Source organism: Malaclemys terrapin, chromosome 7, assembly GCF_027887155.1.
Source record: "Malaclemys terrapin pileata isolate rMalTer1 chromosome 7, rMalTer1.hap1, whole genome shotgun sequence".
NCBI classification, from domain to species: domain Eukaryota; kingdom Metazoa; phylum Chordata; order Testudines; family Emydidae; genus Malaclemys; species Malaclemys terrapin.
In genome coordinates, this window is record NC_071511.1 from 77,704,494 (window position 1) to 77,730,505 (window position 26,012).

At 40.6% G+C, this 26,012-nt stretch overlaps 1 protein-coding gene across 1 annotated transcript in view; it reads left to right on the forward strand.

The window, feature by feature from the left end:
* Window positions 1-26,012, forward strand: part of BICC1 (BicC family RNA binding protein 1) — a 211,339-nt gene that overhangs the window by 1,133 nt on the left and 184,194 nt on the right. The gene's annotated exons all lie outside the window — the stretch shown is intronic.

A 26,012-nucleotide genomic window follows, 5' to 3' on the forward strand; every position in this document is an offset into this window, starting at 1 on the left:
CTCTACTGTGAAAACTGTAAAAGAGGTTGTAAAAGGTTTCAAGGTAATCTTGAATGTCGTGGGCTACTGGAAAGACTTTAAACCAACAAAAACGAGCTTTCAGCTCATCTGAAGCATTTCAGATTTTTCAGGAATAGGACAGTGTTTTGCTACTTAGCATAGTGAGCTTTCATAAAATGGAAGGTTTCAGAATTGCAAGAAAACTTTCCATTTCTGGAGTTTTTTTGAATATCAGAGTCCTTTAAATAATGACTATATTCTAATTTGATCTAATATTTTTCCATTTTAGTTGGAGTGTTGCAGTGCAGTTTTTGAACTGATATATATTATCCATACCATATCACTAAAATAATACACCTAATAGTGTAGTGTACTCTTAAGGTAAATGATTTAGAGGTTATTTTAGGTGAAAAAACTTAGTTTTGAAAACAGTAACTTATTAGATATATATGAGTAGTAATGTTTGATGATGTTTGTGTTAGCGTTAGGATTTGTTATACATTTGTATTGTTTCTTGCATTTTGTTCCACTGTGTTTTGAATTATGTCACTCTCGTGAAATTTAAGAAAACAGGTTTTGAAAAAATATTAATACAAATAGAAAATATTGTTTTAAAGGTGGATGTATCTTTCACAGTTGTGTAATTTATTTAGCTTTTCTAATACCTTTTGCTCTATTCCAATGAGAATGGAGCTGAATTGCAAACTGTTACCTTTAAAATTTCTGAGAGGATAAAGCATATTTGAATTGAATGAGATTATGGAACTTTTAAAAAGTGCAATTTTATTTTCTTAAATGTTTAGAATGACACATGATAGTTGATCGAGCTTTTTTTTCTTTCTTTTTTTTTTTTAAGAGGAGGAACAGGAGTACATTATTAGCATGCATTTAGCATGGCCTGTGCAAGCCACATAATTTTATGGCCACTTATAATTGTGTGATGTATAAATACTGTATACTTGACTGACTTTCTTTCTTTTTCAACTGTTCAGGCTGCATTTTTCAAAAATCATAACAGGAGACTGGTAGCTCTTCATTTATGTATTATTTCACGAATGAAAATATTTGCTCTTATGCATGAGAGCAGTCATTCTAAATCTGTAAACATAGTGCTTTTTATTGCCTTCTGAATTACTTGAAAATGCACTGAGTAACTTAAAGCAATGTTAGAAAATGTAATCTTTGACAACAGGAAAACAAAATGGAAGAAAAAAATCTGGTCCCATAATTCATATTCCCTGAATTATAATCAGTGTAATTGGAATTTTGTAATTTTAAAATAATAAAGTTGGAAAAATGGTAGAGAGATTGAGGATGAGATAAGGAAGAAATTAATTCCAAGTAAATGCACTATTTTTTTGGATATGTTTTGGAGAAAACATTTTATTTTAGCTAGAGTTATGCCAGTAGTGAACCAACTCCTAAAAATAAAAGGTGTGGGTTTTTTGTTTTTTTTTTGTTTTGTTTTTGCTTTTTAAAGAATCTGTCAGCTAAAATTGTTCAGTTAATTTCCTGAAAATGTTTTACTCATCATGACCATCATGGAACGTCTGTTTAAATTTTTTAACACCAATGGTGGTGGTCCGGGGGGGGGGGGGGGGGGGGAGAGGGAAGAGGATGCTGGATGAAGTAACTAGGAAAACTGGATTGTCTGCCCAAAAACCGTGGTATGACTTGCTAATTATAATGTTTGGAATTTGTTTCAAATGAGATTCTCTCTCCTGGGGGTAGGTTAATCTTTAACCAGTTAATATTTTGTTACTAGTAGAGAAATCTCATTATGTAATAAAGAATGCAGAGAAGCATACAGTTTTTGTTATAACTAACTGAATTAATTCTAAACTTGTGCTCATCAAAGATGTCTTAAAACTAAATTTTGTAAATTGCACATAGACACTCAAAAGAGGAGGTATTCGTGAACAAATGTCACAAGTTAAGAGTGCTGTAGGAAAATAGAAAGTTTTCTTCACTTTTCCTCCACCAGTAAAATAAACTTCCATTACCTCATCCCACAGCCTGTGTCTTTCTACTGCCTGAGGTGGTAAGGGTGGGAGGGTAAAACAAACCTCATAAACAGAATCCAGTCTGATTATATAGCTGTGCCATCCAGTGATTAATGCATATGTATAACTTAAGTGAAAAAATTGTGATATTGTATGTTATTTCAGCCTAGCATGCATGTGCCATAGATCATTTAAATTGTATCCCTCACACAGTAGTATATTGAACAATAGCATATTGAATTCACAGTAACAAGATTTTTTTGTAAATGTAAAAACTCTGACTACCATCATATTGAATTAATTTCTAGTTAATTGGTATTCTTGACGGAAAAAATAGACTTGTTAGGAAATGGAATAAAGAGACAAGCATAATAAATTAGTCTTTCTCCATCAGAGATGGAATATTGGTAAAATTAAGTTTGTTGGAAAAATTCAGGAAAGGTACTATGGAATAAAGTTACATCTTCAATTAATAGTTTATATTCACAGCACTTCCACCCAACTATCTTAAAGTGCTTTACAAACATGAATAAAATCTCTTGATCCTGCTGGATGCTGCTATGCTCCTTTTATAGATGGTTAAGTTAAACACAGACAGTGACTTTGCCAAAGTGCCCCAGCAAGTCAACGGTAGAGCTGGCAATAATACCCAGAAATCTATGTTCACATTACTATGATCCAGCTTCTAGACAATACTGAATTTCCTTTTTTTTTTTTTTTTTTTTTTTTGTATTGGAGATAACCATCGAGTGAAAGTATAAACTTTGATTTACCAGGGTTTCTAATGGTCTTTGGAACAGAACTACTCTAATGCCTTAGAAATATACCAATAGGAACACATTAAATAGCTCATATGGTCAGATTTCCTTTTTGTTATGTCCAGTGTTATTGCTTGATATTCCTAATGATGATATACATTTAGTGAAACTCTATTTTGTATGCATACTTTACTATGTACTCTATATAGCGTGGTATACAGATTTTTTTTTTTATGTAGAACATTTTTCAGTGTAGATCTGTGAACAAATCTCATTAGACAGATTATTTTTGCAAAAAGGAAGCCGGAGTCAAACAGTATGTCAATGATTCTTTCAGTAGTGACATATTGGAAGAAAATCTTTCATAATACATTTGTTGCTGTTGTAAACTAAATCTTAGCAAACGCTCAATTAAGAAAATCCATTCCAAAATATTAATTTAATTTGACGCACAAAAATATTACCATAACAACGGGGCACTATAAAAGATTAAATTTACAGAAAGCTGTCCAAAAAGTGTAGTCTGACTAAGGCAGCAGCTATGAATAAATCTACAGACAAGATGGCCTTAATATTAAATAAATAAATAAAAACAAAACTCAAACAAACCAACCGCAACATACATTAATAGATTAGGTGTCTTTCTAAATCAATTTTTAAAATGATGATAGATATAATGTGCTTTCTGTGTCATACCTCAAAATAGGTTTTGAATATTGTACATCTGTGTATGGTATATAGCAATGGTTCTCAACCTTTCCAGACTACTGTTACCTCTTTCAGGAGTCTGATTTGTCTTGCATTACCCCCGAAGTTTCATCTCACTTAAAAACTACTTGCTTACAAAATCAGACAGAAAAATACAAAAGCATCACAGCACACTATTACTGAAAAATTGCCTACGTTCTAACTTTTACCATATAATTATAAAAAATCAATTGGAATATAAATATTGTACTTACATTTCAGTGTATAGCATACAGAGCAGTATAAACAAGTCATTGTCTGTATGAAATTTTAGTTTGTACTGACTTCGCTAGTGCTTTTTATGTAGCCTGTTGTAAAATGAGGCAAATATCTAGTTGAGTTATTGTACCCCCTGCAAGACCTCTAAGTACCCCCAGGGGTACTCATACCCCTGGTTGAGAACAATTGGTATATACATATCTTGTATATTTATGATGTGTCTGACACTGTAGTATCAAGGCAATTAAAATTAACATTTTAGTTAAGTATAGTAGGGAAATTCTGTAGATTCCCTAATGATACTTATTTTTCGTTATCCTCTCTTGCAGTGTGGGAAAATATTAGAATGTGTCTCTGTCAAGACATCCAATTTACCACCACCTTTAAAAAAACAAAACACAAACAAAAAAGAACCCAAGCAAGCAAAAATACCTAAACACACCAAAAACTAGACCCTCCCCCCATGTTTAAGTTCTCACGTTTGTGCCATAGTCCTACTTGACAGGACTCCTTTTTGATCCAATAGATACTCACTTTTAAATATGCTCATTGTTGTCAACAGTGTTGTTGTTGAAACTGTTCAGAAGTACTTTGTTTGGATAGGTCACCGTTCGGTGCATTGCCTTGTACTCATCTAGGGAGAAGGCAGAATATTGTTGCTTTGAACCCTGAAGCCCCTAGAAATTTGCCATTGGTCCCCCGGGCTTGCTTGCAATAGAACACTGTATTAAGGTAGAACGTGACTTGAGGTTCTTTGAGTTGGTCCCCATGCCCAGTTAGTCTAATGTTGAACATGACTTGTCCCTGTCTATGCTGATGATTTCCCAAGATTGTGGTCTATCTTGATTAATTTTCAAAAAGGCAAACCTTATTTGACTGTATACAGACTTTGTACAAAGTAATTGATAAGGCAATTATTGATTAATTTTTAGGCTTTAATGATAACATTTCATACAGAATTAATATGAAATGTCTATACACATCCCGATGTGTAGAAAGAATAGTAAATATGGCAGGCGACCAGCTTGGCTAAACAGTGAAATCCTTGCTGATCTTAAACGCAAAAAAGAAGCTTACAAGAAGTGGAAGATTGGACAAATGACCAGGGAGGAGTATAAAAATATTGCTCAGGCGTGCAGGAGTGAAATCAGGAAGGCCAAATCACACTTGGAGTTGCAGTTAGCAAGAGATGTTAAGAGTAACAAGAAGGGTTTCTTCAGGTATGTTAGCAACAAGAAGAAAATCAAGGAAAGTGTGGGCCCCTTACTGAATGAGGGAGGCAACCTAGTGACTGAGGATGTGGAAAAAGCTAATGTACTCAATGATTTTTTTGCCTCTGTCTTCACGAACAAGGTCAGCTCCCAGACTGCTGCACTGGGCAGTACAGTATGGGGAGAAGGTGACCAACCCTCTGTGGAGAAAGAAGTGGTTCGGGACTATTTAGAAAAACTGGACGTGCACAAGTCCATGGGGCCGGATGCGCTGCATCCGAGGGTGCTAAAGGAGTTGGCGGGTGAGATTGCAGAGCCATTAGCCATTATTTTTGAAAACTCATGGCGATTGGGGGAGGTCCCAGATGACTGGAAAAAGGCTAATGTAGTGCCCATCTTTAAAAAAGGGAAGGAGGAGGATCCGGGGAACTACAGGCCAGTCAGCCTCACCTCAGTCCCTGGAAAAATCATGGAGCAGGTCCTCAAGGAATCAATTATGAAACATTTAGAGGAGAGGAAAGTGATCAGGAACAGTCAGCATGGATTCACGAAGGGGAAGTCGTGCCTGACTAACCTAATTGCCTTCTATGATGAGATAACTGGCTCTGTGGATGAGGGGAAAGCAGTGGATGTGTTATTCCTTGACTTTAGCAAAGCTTTTGATACGGTCTCCCACAGTATTCTTGCCGCCAAGTTAAAGAAGTATGGGCTGGATGAATGGACTGTAAGGTGGATAGAAAGCTGGCTAGATCATCGGGCTCAACGGGTAGTGATCAATGGCTCCATGTCTAGTTGGCAGCCGGTTTCAAGCGGAGTGCCCCAAGGGTCGGTCCTGGGGCCGGTTTTGTTTAATATCTTTATTAATGATCTGGAGGATGGTGTGGACTGCACTCTCAGCAAGTTTGCAGATGACACTAAACTAGGAGGCGTGGTAGATACACTAGAGGGTAGGGATCGGATACAGAGGGACCTAGACAAATTAGAAGATTGGGCCGAAAAAAACCTGATGAGGTTCAACAAGGACAAGTGCAGAGTCCTGCACTTAGGACGGAAGAATCCCATGCACTGCTACAGACTAGGGACCGAATGGCTAGGTAGCAGTTCTGCAGAAAAGGACCTAGGGGTCACAGTGGACGAGAAGCTGGATATGAGTCAACAGTGTGCTCTTGTTGCCAAGAAGGCTAACGGCATTTTGGGCTGTATAAGTAGGGGCATTGCCAGCAGATCGAGGGACGTGATCGTTCCCCTTTATTCGACATTGGTGAGGCCTCATCTGGAATACTGTGTCCAGTTTTGGGCCCCACACTACAAGAAGGATGTGGAAAAATTGGAAAGAGTCCAGCGGAGGGCAACAAAAATGATTAGGGGTCTGGAGCACATGACTTATGAGGAGAGGCTGAGGGAACTGGGATTGTTTAGTCTCCAGAAGAGAAGAATGAGGGGGGATTTGATAGCAGCCTTCAACTACCTGAAGGGGGGTTCCAAAGAGGATGGAGCTCGGCTGTTCTCAGTGGTGGCAGACGACAGAACAAGGAGCAATGGTCTCAAGTTGCAGTGGGGGAGGTCCAGGTTGGATATCAGGAAAAACTATTTCACTAGGAGGGTGGTGAAACACTGGAATGCGTTACCTAGGGAGGTGGTGGAGTCTCCTTCCTTGGAGGTTTTTAAGGCCCGGCTTGACAAAGCCCTGGCTGGGATGATTTAGCTGGGAATTGGTCCTGCTTTGAGCAGGGGGTTGGACTAGATGACCTCTTGAGGTCCCTTCCAACTCTGATATTCTATGATTCTATGAAATCTCTCAAATAATTGTTGATAATTCTGCATAGCTTATTATTTTTTCATCCTCCTCCCTCTTTCCAAGCTCCCAATGGGCACAATTTTTCTTCTTAGATCCTCTCCTCTGATTATTATCCTCTGGCTGATTGGCAGAATGTTTGTTGCCTGCAAGAATGAATGCTCACAAACTGGGAATACCTTTCTCCAGAGTACATATCAGTCCTTTCTGACTGGGGTAAGGCAAAAACTTTAATAGCAATGTAGCTCTAATAATTCCAACAGTTCATCTTAATAAAGTTGCTTCTAAATTAGAGTCTAATGATCATATTTCTTTTGCATTTTGAATTCATATTTTACTGAAAGTAAAATGCCTGAGATTGCTTTGTTCAGAATTTATGCTGGTGGATGATTGTGTCTGATATACTTCAGCAATAATTCAAACAAGGCCTGGTTATTCTGTATTTGATCATTTGCATATTTTTTTTCTATTCTCAAATGATCTTTCATGCAAAACTATAAGTAACTGGATAAGGAAAATACACTCTTTTCAGTAATTATACAAATAGGTATGGAAGTTTTCTTCTCATACTACCCACATTCCTATAACAGAGTCTGGTTCTGCTGACAGGGTAATACTGAATTCTCTGTTAATACATTTCCCCTTTACTATTTTGATTTCATTTATTTAGCCTATAATACTTTAAGTTTGGCTGTCTGGAATATTGAAAGTCCTAGAGAAGGAAGACTAGGACTACAAAAATCCTAGCAAAGTTGTGTTGATACTCAGCCCTTATGCTTCAATACAGTGGTTCTCAAACTTTTTTTTTTTTTTTCGCGAACCACTTGAAAATTGCTGAGAGTCTCGGACCACTTAATGATTTTTCCAAATGTTGTTTGTACTGTTAGCTAACTATTGTAAAGCACTTTGGATAAAAGCGCTATATTTAAAAAAACAACCTTAATAATAAACTTTTTTTGTTCTATAAATAAAAGTGCAGAACTCATATTTTAATATCAGTAGTCTTACCTTTCTAATGCTATGGATGTGCCCTCTGTCCCCCACCACAGCAGCCACAGAGCTGAGGCTGGGAAGGAGGGCCGTCTCTCCCCAGCAGCCGCAGCCCTGGAGTTGGGGAAAATCGCCTCTTTCTCTGGCTGCCACAGCCCTGCACATCCCAAATTCCCCCCACCCCCTTTTTCTACTGCCCCCTCCCACTACCCCTTATTCCCCCCAAGGCCACCACCTCACCTTACATGTGCGTCTTCTCAGGGTCCAGACACCTACTTAGTGGAGCCATACCTGCGCGGCTCCACTAATTAGGTGGGTGACCCTTCATTCTCTTGTGTGTGGCCACCCAGGCACGCACCTTAGAGAGAACTATTTGCGGACCATCTGAATGGAGCTCGTGGACCACAGTTTGAGAGCTTCTGTTTTAATACAATCATGGTTTACAGTAGAAGAGTACTCACTGAAGACCTGAGTTTAGTAGTTTTTGTGCTAGGTAGCTGCTTTGTTGCACAATCAAACTCAAATAGTGGATGCCTGATTTTATAGGGCATTATAGTCCTTGTAAAACTGGCAAATTGTATAGTATCTATAAATGTATATTGTAAAAGCTGGATTTAAATTGTGCAACAAAATTGATTATTAAGCTTCCTTTTTAGTATTTTTCATTTGGAAATGAACTGTTTTAACATAAGGGGCAAAGATGCTTCAGTGATTGGCAAAGACAGAAATTTATCACATAAACCAATCAGAATCTTAAGAAAAAGGTATAATAATGATAGCTATCAACTACCTAGAATATGTTGTATAAAGGAACATTTTTGCCATCCTTTGATATAAAGAACGGTGTACTATGTTGGTAATTTCAGACATGGGCAGTTAGAATTCGACTGACAACGTTCTGACATTTGAAATGTCAAATGTACAAGTGTTGCTGGCAGAGATGCAGAGCAGAAGGCTGTCTTCCCTGTAATAGTCTTTGCTAGTGAGAACTTCACACTGACTCATTAAGAAGAATAAAATTTAAGATACTATCTCTCTTTGTAGACGCTTAAAAAGTTCTTCTACTAAAATCTCTGACTCTTGTCGTTTTTACTTTCCAATGCATAAAAAGTATTCTGGATAAACACATAGTAGTGTGGTAAGTGGAACCTTTCTAATAGCATTTAGTTTTGGTGTTAACATATGTATAGCCGAAAAGGTTTTAGATATTTTTCTAGCTTTCAAATCCCAAATGTACTGACTAGACTTTTCTATATTTTTTTATATCTGTGTGTGTGTGTGAAATGATTTTTGGTGACTTGTAGTTTAAAAATGTTCTTGCATTCCGTTAACAATTGTAATAATATCACTTTCTCAAGTTTCTGTGTTTTTTAAGTAGTACAACAGGCTATCATGGTTTGGCATGAACTGCTGAGTTAAGTATTGCTGGCTTGCACATTCCTTTTGGTTATATTATAATCTTTACCTCCATTGGAAAATCTGCCCTGTTTTGAGTACTTATTTCAGGCTGTTTGGCTTTGTGCCTGTCTGCTGTTTAGCAATGAAACATACTTGTTTCTTATTTTCAGATCTTTGTGTAGTAGAATTATTTGTGAAGTGCTTCTTAACTATAGTGAAACATCCACTTTAAATGCTTGACAGTAGAAAATAGTGATGGGCGTGCTCTGTAGCTCTAAATATCATATCTGAAATATTTTAATTTATTAAAAATAGTTTCTAGTTCTAAATATGTGGGAGTCATAATTAATATGCTGTCTAAAGTCTGAGTGCTTCCCATTCAGTTAATTGATGTAGTTTCAGGAATCGTGTTTGTGATTAAATGTGCAAACTTAAAAGGTGGCTTCTTTGAGACTTAGCCTTCCTTTCCAAAGTTCCCACCTCCTGTGTGTAAGCCATGGAGTTATGAACATTTGTAGTGGACAAAACTACTAGATTGTGTTGAAACAGCTGAATGAGTTGAAAGGGGAGATGTACATTTATAAGTTTCATAGAACAGAATGAACTAGAATGCAGTAATTACGGTACTTTGATCCCTACTATACAGTTATTTTAGTGGGATAATGAACTTCTACAAGCAGTGCGACATTTGGATCAGGGCCCTTGCAGGCCCTGAACTGAAAGTCCATTGAAATCAGCAGCAATCTTTACATTGACTTCAATGGGTTTTGGATGAGGCCCTTAAAAACTTGGCTAGTTTCTTGAAGTCTGAAATATATTATATAAAAGTAGCATTCCTTCCAGGTTAGGTCTGATATTAATGCCCAGGTGTTAATTTTTCTAGTTTAGATCAACATGACCATTTTACATGGGGTTAGTAAAATGACCAGATACAGTGCTGCATTGATTTGCATAACTGATTTACGTGAAGTGGGGCTGATTTACCAGTGATCTTGTTTTTATTTGGAAAGGATGTTTAGAATGTTCAGTATAGAATGTTTTCCCCAATAATGTGTTCTGTTTGGGTTTTATGTTGAGGTTTTGTTGGAATTGCAGGAGGTATTTTTTTTGTAAAGGCAGAAGTAAGTAATCAACAGCAGTACCTTCATTTATTTTAAACATAACATGTTTATTCACTTGGCAATGGAGTATAGTGGAACTTCAGCCTTAGACACTACTGTTCAACTTAAAAAAACAAACAAACAAAAAAAAAAACCCACAGGGGAATCTCTAAAAAGTGGCTGTCATCACAGCTCTAGTGTGATAACACCTGCTTGCTGATGTGATCTTAATAGATCCCTGAATGCACAGGGAACTGGCCATGATGGTAGCTGTAGTGCTGTGACTGTCACCTTTTTCATCCTTCCTGTGAAGGATCTGAGTATTCTGCCACCATTGTGGTGCAAGATTGACCAATAATGCTTATGTTAGGGTTGTCAACCTTTTAAAATAATCCTGTTATGTGTGTCCGCGTGTATGTAGAAAGAGTCAGGCCTGGTGAGTAGGTTGCAAGGGAATGTATATATGTCTCTCTCTTAGTCAGAGTGGGAGGCTGGAGGTGGGTAAACGGGATTGGATGTTGCTTACATTAGAGTGTGCAAGTGAGGAATGGGCTGTTGGGCTGGAAAAGAGAATCAGCTATGCACTTTTGTGGCCCAGTAGCAGCACTGCACTCTCATGGCCGTGGTGCTCTCGGTCTCTGTGACAACAGCAGCAGAGAACAGCTCTTCTTATTGTGAAAATAGATTGTGTATGTATAATGTATATTATCTAGTTTTCTATATGCTGAGTTGGTTCTCAAGTGCTACATACGATGTAAAATATGCGAAGATGTTTGTTGCACGTTTTAGAAATTGGTATGTGTACACATTGGATTTTTTGGTTCTTGGACTTTTGCACTCCAGCAGGCACCAAGGCTCTGGGTTCCTGAGAATCTTGAAATACGTGTGCCTATGTAGTGGTTCCCCTGTCACTTCTGACTTGGGAAGTGGAGTAGATGAGCTTCTCACATCAGTTTTTGGTCTCTTTTGTCCCATTGGATGGTCAGGAATTACGCCTGACCTGACGATGGAAGTGCCAGTGCAGATCTTGGGAAAATCCCACCAGCGCCTCTTAAGTGTGCGAGTGTATAATTGGCGCATCTGAAGGAGCGCACACTTCATGGAGGAATTGGTGCAATACTTAAAAATACCTCTTAAAAACAAACTAGGTCATAACATTGAACTCACTTAAGTTTTTGAATGTAAAAGGTGGTATATTTAAAATCATAAACTCAGGGTTTTCCAACTTTTAACATGGAAAAATGTTTTATTAATTTAAATTTTTAAAAGTTCCTATATTAAACATAACTTTGCAACGCATGTACAACCTGGCATTCTCTAGTCTTGTACATTTTATTTTTGTAGCTTGATGTGTTGGATTTAAGCAAGAAAAATGCTATGCATTTAGACTGTACAGTGTTGCTGTGTTTAGCATTGATTTGGGATCACTACCTTTTGTATTTTCTAACTTTGATTTTAACCATGTTCAGTGGCCTAAGTTAGGTCAAAAATACTTGATGAGCTTGTAGGCAGCAAGAATAGTGCAGCTAAAAATTTCACTTTATAGTTGTCATATTACAGGGTTGTCATATTACAGTATGAGAGTTGATGCCTGTCCCCAGAGCAATTTGAAACATCTGCTAGGATCTTGCTGAAAACTTGGTTTGTTTCTCCTACCTTAAAAATGCTGGTAAAATGTAAACAGTTCAATTCTTGCATTCTTTAAACATCAGTGTTGATTTTTTCGTGTCATTTCAAAGAACAGCTTGTTAGATTTGAAGTGATGTGTATCAATCTTGTCGTGAAATTTGGGAATATGGGATACTGAGTAGAGGAAATGCCGTCAAGTAAGGATCGATTAGTGGCCTGGGAGTCAGACCTGGGTTCCCTGGCTCGCTCTGCCACTCACTTGCTACAATGTGATCTTGAGCAAGTCACTTGGTCTCCCACCCTTTGTCTGTCTTGCATGTTCAGAATGTCAGCTCTTCTGGGTGAGGTTTCTCTCTTACCATATGTCTGTATTGTGCCTGGCACAATGTGGCCCTGATCTCTAGGTGCTGCTGTAATACAAATAAAAAGTTGAATGTATGATTACTGAAAAATGATTAGATTTGGTTAAAGATCTTTCTTTTGAAAGATAACCACTCAGCTGTGGATAGTAGGTTTGCATGCAAGATTCTCATACATTTAAGAGAAAACCCACTGTTCATTTAAGCAAGTACCAAGCCTCAATTCCTCTCTTGGCTTTTTGCCTGCTGGGAACATGTGTAGACATAAGCTAACCAGGAGCCTTCCATTTTCCATTTGCGAAGCTTCTGTACAGATCAGGCCTTGGAGTCTTCATGAAGTCTCATTTCACTTTTCCATTAAGAGGATACGATAGAATTTCTGTAAGAATTGTGTTCTGTGAAAAGTACATAGTAATCAGTATGCTTTAAAGGTCATTCATCAGTAGGGCCCTTCCAGATTCATGACCATGAAAAACGGATCATAGACCGTGATATCTGGTCTCCCCCTGTGAAATCTGGTCTTTTGTATGCTTTTACCCTATACTATATAGATTTCACGGGGGAGACCAGAGTTACTCAAATTGAGGGTCCTGACCCAAAAGAGAGTTGCAGGGGGGTTGCAAGGTTATTTTAGGGGGAGTCACAGTATTGCAACCCTTACTGCTGTGCTGCTTTCAGAGCTGGGCGGCTGGAGAGCAGCAGCTGTTGGCTGGGCGCTCAGCTCTGAATGCAGTGCCATGCCAGCAGCAGCAGCACAGAAGTAAGTGTGGCAATACCATACCACGCCATCCTTACTTCTGCACTGCTGCCTTCAGAGCTGGGCGGCCGGAGAGTGGTGGTTGCTGACTGAGGGCCCAGCTCTGCAGGCAACAGTACAGAACTAAGGGTGGCAATACCATGCCATCCTTAGTTCTGCGCTGCTGCTGGTGGCAGCTCTGCTTTCAGAGCTGGGATCCTGGCCAGCAACTGCCGCTATCCAGCTACCCAGCTCTGAAGTCCAGCAGCAGTGCAGAATTAAGAGTACTAGTACCGAAACCCTGCTACAATAACCTTGTGACTCCCTCCCCCCCCCCCCAACTCCTTTTTGGATCAGGACCCCTACAATTACAGCACTGTGAAATTTCAGATTTAAATAGCTGAAATCACGAACTTTATGATTTTTTAAAATCCTATGACCATGAAATTGACCAAAATGGACCGTGAATTTGGTAGGGCCCTATTAATCAGATTACAATATGTAGATATGGAAGGCTCTGTTTCTAGTTCTGTTGATTTTTTTACTGCATTTTTCATCACAAATAGCGTGTGTGTGTGTGTGTTTTTAATTTTCTAAGAAGTTAGTGGGTATCTGTTGAAGTATGCCATTGGTTGAACTGTGAAATGTATCAGCCTGTGAAGCTAACCTAATTTTTCCTTCATGACCATTATAATATTGTGGCTTTTTATTATTCTAAGTGCCAAAATGGAGTGGAGCTTTTTAAAAATAACGTCTTTGCTTTTTTTTAAAAAATGATAGTGAAATGACTAGACTGATGGTATTAGGAAAAATTCTTTTCCATTTTTAAAACATTTAAGTAACAATTAATTTGAGTAAATGTGTAAGTAAAACAGCTAATTCTTTTACCATCCCTTAATTCCCCTGTATACAAATTTGATCTCTTGTCTATGCAATATTAAGTGGCAGGCTGAACTATCTTCATAGCAACAAGGTGACTGGCAAAAGACAACAAAATGCACCCTTTTATGCTGATTTATGTTGCAGAATCTCTGTGCTGCCTGCTTGGCGGAGCGGGTAGTCAGTGCACTGGATTCACCCTGAATTCAGCTGGTTGAATTTTATCCTTGGAAGGAAGTGATGATTTTTAACTTTTTGTAAGAAGGGCTTCAATTAACACTTGAAAAATGAGGATTGTTTAAACATTTCATCTGAGATTAAAAGTGATTCTAGTACCTTTGGAATTTAGAAGTGTGCCAGATAGATCTGGCCTGAATTAGATAGCATTTGAGTAATTAAGTAGCTACAGAGCACGAAATGAAATCAGTAAATAGAACTGGTTCTGAAATTCCTCTTTTCGTTTAAAATACCCTGTTTAGAAGGACTGTAACAGAGTCCAGTAAAATCTTTCACAAATAATGAAACTGTCAAAGATCCAGGTTGGACTACCTAATTTTTGTCATGTTAGTTTTCTACTGTATAGAGATTTAGGGTTTATCTTTATTGTATTCTGTATCAGTAGTGAAGTTTAAGATTTAGTCCAAATTTAATATTGATACATATTTCCATAGTTTATTTTAAAAAAGACTTAATTGTCATATTCTTCTTCAGAATTTAGAGTTGTGTTGCTTCAATATTGCTAAATATTTACTCCCCCGCCCCCGTTGTGTTAACCAAGTGTCTTTAGGATTGTCGTGAAATACAGTTGATGGCATAATCTAACCTGTGTTACCCCACTCCCTAATAACATTGTGAATGGGAGGCTTTGATTATATCTATTTTTACTGGCTGTATTCTGTTTGCAGTGTGTATGTATATATTTATGTGGCAGTTGAACATAAGAAATTTGGAAAGTTAAGGCCAACTGTCTTAAGAAATGTAAAAAATGAAATCCTTAGTTTAAAAATAAAACTAATATTAGGTCAATTAAGTGGTGCATTGAAGCATTTTAATGTTATGGAAAACTTTAGTAGACTGAGATGTATTCTGAAGAAACTGCATCTGACCTGTATGCTAAGGTAATTGAGATGCTTGATGGAGCATAAACTGGGACTCTGAAAAATGGATGCCATAAGCCATTTCAGATCTACAGTGTGCATAGATATTTGCATTCTAATACAAAACTATAATATTTGCATTTTAATACAAAACTTTAATAAATAAATTAAAATTAATGGTTTTACAAAAACCTATTCTTCTGAGAGAGTGCATATCTCCTTTTTTTTGGCTGCTGTTCCCCCACCCCTCCACACCCAGGGCCGGCTCTAGGCACCAGCAAAGCAAGCAGTTGCTTGGGGCAGCAAATTTGCAGGGGCGCAAGAATCCAGCATGGGAGCTGAGAACCAACAGGAGGTTCTGGGAGCTGTAGTTCCTTAGTTAGCTCCCTGCCTATAGAGCCAGCCCTGGAGCAGGGAAAGAACTACATTTCCCAGCATTTCCTTGGCTGCAATTAACAGGAAAGGGCAGGGGAAGGAGTGTGGAACTGAAACCTCATGCTGCAGCTTGCTGTGAACCTAGAGCCAGCTCTAGGTTTTTTGCCGCCCCCCACCGCAGCCCTGGCTCCCCCGCACGCCCGTGTTGCCCCAGCCCTGGACTCTCTCCCCTCCTGCATCTCCTGCCACCCCATCCCTGGGCTCTTCTCACCCCCCCACACACCCGCACCTTCTGCTGCCCCAGCCCTGGGCTCTCCCCCTACCCGCATCTCCTGCCACCCCAGCCCTGGGCTCTTCTCTCCCAGCCCTGGGCTCTTCTCTCCCAGCCCTGGGCTCTTCTCTCCCAGCCCTGGGCTCTTCTCTCCCCCTCCATGCACCCGCACCTCCAGCCGCCCCAGCCCTGGCCCCCACCTGCATCTCCTGCCGCCCCAGCCCTGGGCTCTTTCCTCCCGCTCCCCCTGCACCCACACCTCCTGCCGCCCCAGCCCTGGGCTCTTGCCCAAAGAAAGAATTGGGTGGACTAAATGGACAGTGCACCTCTCTATCTGAAGTCTAGCAAGGGAGGTACGTGGATCCCACTAGAATTTAAAATGAAAAGTAAGGGAGGGGAGGCTCTGGACCTGGGCAGCTTTAGATACATTACCAGGCATGTAGAAGGATTTACACTTCTGAGCCATGGAAGCAGAAATTGACTTTTCCTTTCCAGATTTAGCTAATATTCAGAAAAGGAATCTAGCACCTGCCTTCCAGATTTGAACACCTCAAAATTCAGGAGTGCTCAAGCTCAATTTGGGCAACTGTTACTTCATTTCCCCCAAATCAAATATACTGATCCACTGTAACTTGCTGTAGAAAAAGTAGAATAAATTGAGCAAGAGATGCTTCCCAGTGGTTATTAGGACTGGAATTGCTATTTTCAACAGCCATTGCTTTTGGTTTTATTTGTTTAAAAGGAAGACAGTGATATTGCATTGGCAAATTCCCCATAGAAACAAAGAATGGAACAAAAGAATAATAAAGGCACCTCAACTTTTCCTCATGTATGTAGGATAGTTTTATAATATGCATCCAGATATCCTTCAATCACACAAGCTGAAAATTGTTCCACTTTACTGCAGATCTGTAATCATATGGGAACCAATCTTGTCTGTGTTCTGTGCACATCCAAAATTCCTGCTGAATGACCCACCCTGGGAGCGAGTTACCAGTGACCCAGGGCTGGGGCGGCAGGAGCGTGCAGTTGGGGGGGGTGGGGAGAGAGAGCCCAGGGCTGGCGGGGGGAGCAGCCAAAAATTTTTTTGCTTGGGGTAGCAAAAAACCTAGAGCCGGCCCTGTTCCACACCATTGAGCTTTCTGAACTTTCAGGAAAACCATGTGAGTGTTCCTTTCTAATACCAAATGAATACTTAATTTGTGCCAGGGCTGATCCCTGGCACTTTTAACTTGGCAGTTCATAGCCCTGGCACCTCTGGGCATGCCGCATCAGTTTTGAATGTAAAAAATTTGCTTGAGTCCGACACCTGATTGCTTGAGCCCCGACGCCTCTTTCATTACAAATTAAGCACTGCTCCAAATATTTGGAAGGCTGAGATTATAATAAAGCCATGTGGCTGCAATGCCTTCTGTTCCTTCCAGCCAGTTTAAAACACGTAAACGTTATTTATATTAATTATGTCCTAGAACGGGTGGGCAAACTTTTTGGGCCAAGGGCCACATCTGGATGGGGAAATTGTATGCAGGGCCAGGGCAGGGGGGTTGGGATGTGGGAGGGGTGCGGTGTGCAGGAGGGGCCTCAGGGCAAGGGATTGGGGCAGAGGAGGGGTCTGAGGTGTATGAGGGGGCTCAGGGAAGGGGTTGGGGTGCGGGAGGGGGCTCAGGGCAGGGGTTGGGGTGCAGGTTGGGTGTGGGGTGCAGCAGGGGACTCAGGGCAGGGGGTTGGGATGCAGGAGGGGTGAGGGGTGTATGAGGGGGCTCAGGGCAGGGAGTTGGAGTGCAGGAGGGGTGTGGGGTGCAGGTAGGGGGCTTAGGGTAGGGAGTTGAGGGGCAGGGTGCAGGAGGGGCGCCACTTACCTAAAGCGGCTCCGAGGTGGCAGTGGTGTGCGCCAGGGCAGGCTCCATGCATGCCTACCCTGTCCCCAGCCCCACGCCACTCCAGGAAGCGCTGCGGCCCCTGGGAGGGTGTGTGTGGGGGGGGGGGGGGCGGAGGGCTCTGCGTGCACTGCCCTTGCTGCGCCTCCAGATACCTCCCCCGAAGCTCCCATTGGCCGCAGTTTCCTATTCCTGGCCAATGGGAACTGTGGGGGGCGGTGCCTGGAGGCAAGGGCAACGCACACGGAGCCCTCTGCCCCTCCCCCCCCGCCCGGGGGCCTCTTCTGAGAGTGGCGCTGGGCTGTGGCACCACAGGGGGCAATCCCACAGGCCGGATCCAAAGGCCTGAGGGTCTGGATCCGGCCTGCGGGCTGTAGTTTGCTCACCCCTGTCCTAGAACAAAGAAAACTTGTTCATATTTCATCTGTGAAGGTGACCGTTTTAATGTTATGGGGTGTAGCGTGGTCTCGTGGTGATAATCTTGGATGCTAATCAATTTGATTAGATGCTTGTCTAAAAAATCTGCTCTAGGCATTAGTTTGGGGAAATTCTGTGGCCTGTGCTATACAGGAGGTCAGACTAGATGATCACAGTGATCCCTTCTGGCCTTGGAAATCTATGAATGAACGAGACTGGAAATCAACTTGTTACTTTTCCAACTTGCTGTATAATCTTGGATGAAAAATGCTCCATAAGAATAAAATATTTATTGTTTTTGTTAATTATTTTGTGTGTATGTATGTAATTAGCTGTTTAAAGTGTCTGGATGTAGGAATTTTGGATATAGAGCAAACTTTTGTAAACACTTTTATGTGGCTGAGAGAATCCCAATAAATAGCTTTTCTGGTAAACTGTAAATACAATACGTGTGGATACACTTTTTTTCTTAGAAGAATTTTCTTCAGCAGTGTATGTGAATAACAGATAAGAGAAAAATCTGTTCATAATCAGGTCCATGTGCAGAAACGTTGAGCGAATTTTACAAAATCTTTAGGGCTTGATAAACAAACCTTTGAAATACGAATATACACATGCAGAACACTGAAATATAACAACTGTAGAGCCTAATGTGTGTGTGTGTGTGTGTGTATATGTATGTATATATTTGGTAACTGAAATTTTGGAATGTCATAAACAGTTTAACATATGAGGGTTTATTCCTTGGTCCCTGAGCAACAGCCAGAAAATGCTTTTTTTGGACTAAGGGTTTTTTTTTCTTTTTTTTTTCTTTTTTTTTTTAATTAAATATACTTTGGTGACATCCCTAGATAATTGAACAATTTCTTGGCAGAAATGGGAAGTTATTCCAGTGTTTGAAACATAAGGGATCGTTTAAGTTTAAAACTATGAAAAATGAGGTCAGCTTATTGTAAATGTTTAAATATAACCAGAATACTTTATTAAACAATTCTTTTAGCATACCTTTACAATTATTCTCTGGTCTTGAAAATATGTGTCGAAGCACTTAAACCTATACATCTGTCCTATCGAATATTAGAGTGAAGTAATGCTTTATTGTGAGAGATTTAACACCAGAAAGATCCACATAAAGTGGCAATGGCAGTTCAAGTACACCTATTTGATGAGTTCCCCTTTGGAGATGTGTTTAAATATTGGTGTATACCCAAGGTGAAACTTATTCTAATTGACCTTGTCTACACTAAAAAAATGTACTGTGCTAAAATTGTTCCTCTCAGTTGTTGCATGTCCATCTTGGGTCCACACACAAGCATGGCACAGTGTGAACTCTTTGGGGCCTGGTCTTTTCATTTTTATTTTGTGTGTGCAGAGCATAGCACAAGGGTCCAGATCAACAGTCTGGGCCTTCTGATACTACTGTATTAGAAATAATTTGTTTGAGGAGAAGCTGAGAAATGTCTAAAAAATGTAGACCAGTGAGACATTTTGAGTTGACAGAATGACTGTGTTGTTAGCAGAACAACCATACAAAAACAGAAACACCAGACAAATATAAACTCTTGCTAAACTTTAAAACATAATTGGAAGCTGCTTTTCCTGTAAAGTGGTTAGACTTGGCTCTACTTTCTAGCCAGGCTTGTGATATCCAGTGGAGAGTTCGTATGAGATTTGTGCTTAGACACTCCTCTTTTCATAGTTACACATAGCCAGCTTCCTGCTTATGGCTCAGTGGCTACCTTTGTTTCAGAATGCTGCTCTTTCTTATTAAACAGGGCACTTTTGGCCGCTAGTACTGTCTCTGATGTGATTAGACCTCTTAACTGTTTCCTTGGAGAGACCTAATCTTGGTGAGGAGAGATGATCGGCTTTCCCTGAAGAGGTTGGATTTTAAGGGGGAAGAAAAAGTTCTTCTTTTCTCCTTCCTTTTACAGAGGCTTCTTGCCTTCCCCAATTCAAAAAATGGATGAGGGTTTATCCCCCAAATAAAATATACATACATGGGGTGAGGGTTTGGCTCTTGTAAGAGAATTCTCTTCCTAGTGAAAGGGGTAGGGGAACTGGTCATGTTGGAGGGTCAGGTGTGGGATGGGAGAAGTAATTGGCTACTTTCAGAAGGAGTAAAGGAAAGATCTGCATAGTATCCTGAAGCTTGTTCCTACTGTGACTAAGGGCAGGTCTACACTACAGTCCGGATCGATACTCTGAGATCGATCCACCGGTGGTCAATTTAGCGGGTCTAGTAAAGACCCGTGAAATCGACTGCAGATTGCTCTCCAGTTGACCCCTGTACTCTTACTCTTCTTGCTGGAGGTAGGTAAGTCGACAGGAGATTTTCTCCCGTCGACCCCCTGCAGTGTAGACCCCGCGGTAACTCAAACTAAGGTTTGTTGACTCCAGTTACATTATTACTTCTTTCTCCTCACATTGAGTATGGGAATGAAATAACGTGGTTGAGGGGGGAAGATTAGAAAGAATTTGTGTCGGACAACTGTAGAGGAGAGGAACTTAGATTGTAAGAAGAAGAGTTTGAGAGGGTAGGGTCCCCTTACAGAGGATACTAGAATCCTAAAGCTGACCGCTTTATAGATTTTTGTCTATAAGTGGGAAATTACATAAAATATAGCAGAATGAGTTTTTAACATAAGACATGACAATCCTTGTCTACACTGCATGTTTAACATGTCAGCTAGTCAGCATTAATTCTAGGATCCACTCTGTGGTTCACATTGTCATTGACCAGCTGACATGTTAATCGTAAACATCTTTGTCTGAGGAATGATGTCATGTTTAAAATTGATGTTATAAATTCATGCTCTAATGCAGTAAAATTTTCTAATGTGGACAAACCCTTAATATAGCTTGGAGTTGGATTCAGTTTCTTAAATTATCCTGAGTTCTTTGTACAGTACTTTGTTTTAGTACTGTATGAACACTGAAAAAGCAATCAAGATACTCAATGTTGCCAAAACATGTAGGAAAAATACGTGTTCTAGTGAACATCTTTAAAAGATTCTTGGAGCTTCTAGTAATAATTTGGTACCATATTTGTTTGTAAAGCAAATTATTTTTAAACCAAAACTATATTAAATCATCCACATTAACTTTACATCTTGCTGTTCAATATTTTTGTGTGAAGAAATATAATGTTCCTTGGCTTAGAGCTCCCACACAGGAACTGGGGGCAGAAGTAAGCCAAAAATTAATTCTTTACTTTTTTATCATTTGTTTTTCAAGATTTTTGGCAGAAATCAAACATTCTTTGTTTTAGTTTTTCACTTCCCTTCACTTGATGTTTTACATCCCTTAAGTTTTCAATGCTCATTCTAGCTTTTTTGGTATGAACTTAGTGTTTTTGATACTGTAGCAGCATTTTTAGAGGGTTTTTTTCCTGAAGCTTAGAAATGAAAATAAGGAACTTGAATATAAAAATGTTTAACACCAAGGCAGCAAGCTAAATCAACCGATAAATCAAAATTAAGATTGATTAGCTTCAAAACTATGCCGCCTTGTTTACTCACAATCATTAGTTAAAGGAAGTAGTGAATTTTCATTAAAGTTTGCTGTCCTGGTTTGCATCACAGCTTTGTATAAACAGAATTTTACATTTTTGACTTAATTGTTTTCATATGATGTATGAAACAATTTATTTGATAGATGAATCTCTGTGATTCTTCATCCAATGAAGTTTACTATGTTTGTTGAGGGGAAAGAGAAGTAGAGCAGTTGGGAAGAAGGGGAGACTGTTATGATATGGTTTTGCCTGTGTATACAGGGCTAAACTATATTATAACGTTGTTACGGCGCTGGTCTTTATAGGCAAGAAAACAGTTCACTTGACCCAATTAGAGTCTAGAATCTGGAAGATAGTATTACTTCAGTTTTTTCAAAAGCTTGACTACTTATAATGTTTTATGGACTTAAAATCAATACTATGCAAGCATATAGGTTATAGTTTTATTACACTAAAGATTCTGTCACATTCCAGAAGTATTTAAATCTAGTGCTGACATCTGATGATTTAATGACAACTTTCATTCTATAATTCAAAGTTTGCGTTAGTTGCTTATAAATCACACAAAAGGCTTTATTCTCAAATTTTGCTATGCATTTTAAGAAATAAAATGCTTAGCATGTGTAATAATATAACAGAATAATTAGCAGTCTGAGCATTGGTGACTCTTTAGACCTAAAAAGCAACAGAGGGTCCTGTGGCACCTTTGAGACTAACAGAAGTACTGGGAGCACAAGCTTTCGTGGGTCAGAACCTCACTTCTTCAGATGCAAGTAATGGAAATCTCCAGAGGCAGGTATATATCAGTGTGGAGATAACGAGGTTAGTTCAATCAGGGAGGGTGAGGTGCTCTGCTAGCAGTTGAGGTGTGAACACCAAGGGAGGAGAAACTGTTTCTGTAGTTGGATAGCCATTCACAGTCTTTGTTTAATCCTGATCTGATGGTGTCAAATTTGCAGATGAACTGAAGCTCAGCAGTTTCTCTTTGGAGTCTGGTCCTGAAGTTTTTTTGCTGTAAGATGGCTACCTTAACATCTGCTATTGTGTGGCCAGGGAGGTTGAGGTGTTCTCCTACAGGTTTTTGTATATTGCCATTCCTGATATCTGACTTGTGTCCATTTATCCTCTTGCGTAGTGACTGTCCAGTTTGGCCAATGTACATAGCAGAGGGGCATTGCTGGCATATGATGGCATATATAACATTGGTGGACGTGCAGGTGAATGAGCCGGTGATGTTGTAGCTGATCTGGTTAGGTCCAGTGATGGTGTTGCTGGTGTAGATATGTGGGCAGAGTTGGCATCGAGGTTTGTTGCATGGGTTGGTTCCTGAGTTAGAGTTGTTATGGTGCGATGCGTGGTTGCTGGTGAGAATATGCTTAAGGTTGGCAGGTTGTCTGTGGGCGAGGACTGGCCTGCCTCCCAAGGTCTGTGAAAGTGAGGGATCATTGTCCAGGATGGGTTGTAGATCACTGATGATGCGTTGGAGAGGTTTAAGCTGAGGACTGTAGGTGATGGCCAGTGGAGTTCTGTTGGTTTCTCTTCTGGGCCTGTCTTGTAGCAGTAGTCTTCTGGGTACACGTCTGGCTCTGTTGATTTGTTTCTTTATTTCCTTGTGTGGGTATCGTAGTTTTGAGAATGCTTGGTGAAGATCTTGTAGGTGTTGGTCTCTGTCTGAGGGGTTGGAGCAGATGCGATTGTACCTCAGTGCTTGGCTGTAGACGATGGATCGTGTGGTGTGACCGGGGTGGAAGCTGGAGGCATGAAGGTAGGCGTAGCGGTCGGTGGGTTTTCGGTATAGGGTGGTGTTAATGTGGCCATCGCTTATTTGTACGGTGGTGTCCAGGAAGTGGACCTCCCGTGTAGATTGGTCCAGGCTGAGGTTGGTGGTGGGGTGGAAGCTGTTGAAAGCATGGTGGAATTCTTCCAGGGTCTCCTTCCCATGGGTCCAGATGATGAAGATGTCATCAATATAGCGTAGGTAGAGAAGGGGCATGAGTGGACGAGAGCTGAGGAAGTGTTGTTCCAGGTCAGCCATAAAAATGTTGGCATATTGTGGGGCCATGCGGGTGCCCATAGCGGTGCCACTGGTCTGGAGGTATATATTGTCACCAAATTTGAAATAATTGTGCGTGAGGATAAAGTCACAGAGCTCAGCAATAAGTTGTGCTGTGTCATCATCAGGGATACTGTTCCTGACAGCTTGTATTCCATCTGTATGTGGGATGATTGTGTAGAGAGCCTCTACATCCATAGTGGCTAGGATGGTGTTTTCTGGGAGGTCACCAATGCATTGTAGTTTTCTCAGGAAATCTGTGGTGTCACGGAGATAGCTGGGAGTGCTGGTGGCGTAGGGTCTGAGTAGGGAGTCCACATATCCAGACAGTCCTTCAGTGAGAGTGCCAATGCCCGAGATGATGGGGCGTCCAGGATTTCCAGGTTTGTGGATCTTAGGTAGTAGATAGAATAACCCCGGTCGGGGCTCTAAGGGTATGTTGATTTGTTCCTGTGTTAGTGTAGGGAGTGTCCTGAGTAGATGGTGCAGTTTCTTAGTGTATTCCCCTTCTCTACCTACGCTATATTGATGACATCTTCATCATCTGGACCCATGGGAAGGAGACCCTAGAAGAATTCCACCATGCTTTCAACAGCTTCCACCCCACCACCAACCTCAGCCTGGACCAATCTACACGGGAGGTCCACTTCCTGGACACCACCGTACAAATAAGCGATGGCCACATTAACACCACCCTATACCGAAAACCCACCGACCGCTACGCCTACCTTCATGCCTCCAGCTTCCACCCCGGTCACACCACACGATCCATCGTCTACAGCCAAGCACTGAGGTACAATCGCATCTGCTCCAACCCCTCAGACAGAGACCAACACCTACAAGATCTTCACCAAGCATTCTCAAAACTACGATACCCACACAAGGAAATAAAGAAACAAATCAACAGAGCCAGACGTGTACCCAGAAGACTACTGCTACAAGACAGGCCCAGAAGAGAAACCAACAGAACTCCACTGGCCATCACCTACAGTCCTCAGCTTAAACCTCTCCAACGCATCATCAGTGATCTACAACCCATCCTGGACAATGATCCCTCACTTTCACAGACCTTGGGAGGCAGGCCAGTCCTCGCCCACAGACAACCTGCCAACCTTAAGCATATTCTCACCAGCAACCACGCATCGCACCATAACAACTCTAACTCAGGAACCAACCCATGCAACAAACCTCGATGCCAACTCTGCCCACATATCTACACCAGCAACACCATCACTGGACCTAACCAGATCAGCTACAACATCACCGGCTCATTCACCTGCACGTCCACCAATGTTATATATGCCATCATATGCCAGCAATGCCCCTCTGCTATGTACATTGGCCAAACTGGACAGTCACTACGCAAGAGGATAAATGGACACAAGTCAGATATCAGGAATGGCAATATACAAAAACCTGTAGGAGAACACCTCAACCTCCCTGGCCACACAATAGCAGATGTTAAGGTAGCCATCTTACAGCAAAAAAACTTCAGGACCAGACTCCAAAGAGAAACTGCTGAGCTTCAGTTCATCTGCAAATTTGACACCATCAGATCAGGATTAAACAAAGACTGTGAATGGCTATCCAACTACAGAAACAGTTTCTCCTCCCTTGGTGTTCACACCTCAACTGCTAGCAGAGCACCTCACCCTCCCTGATTGAACTAACCTCGTTATCTCCACACTGATATATACCTGCCTCTGGAGATTTCCATTACTTGCATCTGAAGAAGTGAGGTTCTGACCCACGAAAGCTTATGCTCCCAGTACTTCTGTTAGTCTCAACGGTGCCACAGGACCCTCTGTTGCTTTTTACAGATTCAGACTAACACGGCTACCCCTCTGATCTTTAGACCTACAAATTTAGGATTAGAGGTTTCTGGTGGTTATCCCTGTCAAACAATCTTCAGAAACCAATTAATAGACAAAGAATCAACTTCATTCAAATGTTCATATACCAAACCTTCTAGCCCCTCCCTTGGGATCAACTTTGAATAAACATTGACACATCTTCTTACCCTCTCTCCCCCATCCTTCAATAACTTGAGTTAAGATGTGCATCCAAATTGCAAAAAAAAAAAATTGTACTTGTGTACAAAGCCCTCTGTTATGTATGTGAAATCTGGGGTGTATCATGTCACCTCTTTCCGATCATTGTCTTTGAAATACATTGCATGCTTGTACAATCCTAAATAATTCCCCTCCCTGTGGTATTGACACCTTCAAGAATTGGTTGGTATATGTAGCCTCACTCTCTTAATCATTATGTAGCAAAACAAAATAAGAGACAATAGACATAAGTTTGTGACTCTTGTCCTTCAACACTTTTTTCGTTCACTGTCCAGCATATATGTTAAAGAAATGGCTAGGTTCTATATGCTCGCACCTGGTATATGAGTAAAGAAGACACTGGGAAACCTGGGTTGGAGAGCACAGACAATGGAAGAACAATAGCTCTGCAAAACACTACTCCCCTGTCTTCAATTCCACAGAACCTCCTGTGCCACAAGTTAGCCTTTTATGCAGATATCTGAGCAGGAGTTAATGGTGCTCCATGAAGTACTAACGCCAGTTCCATTACT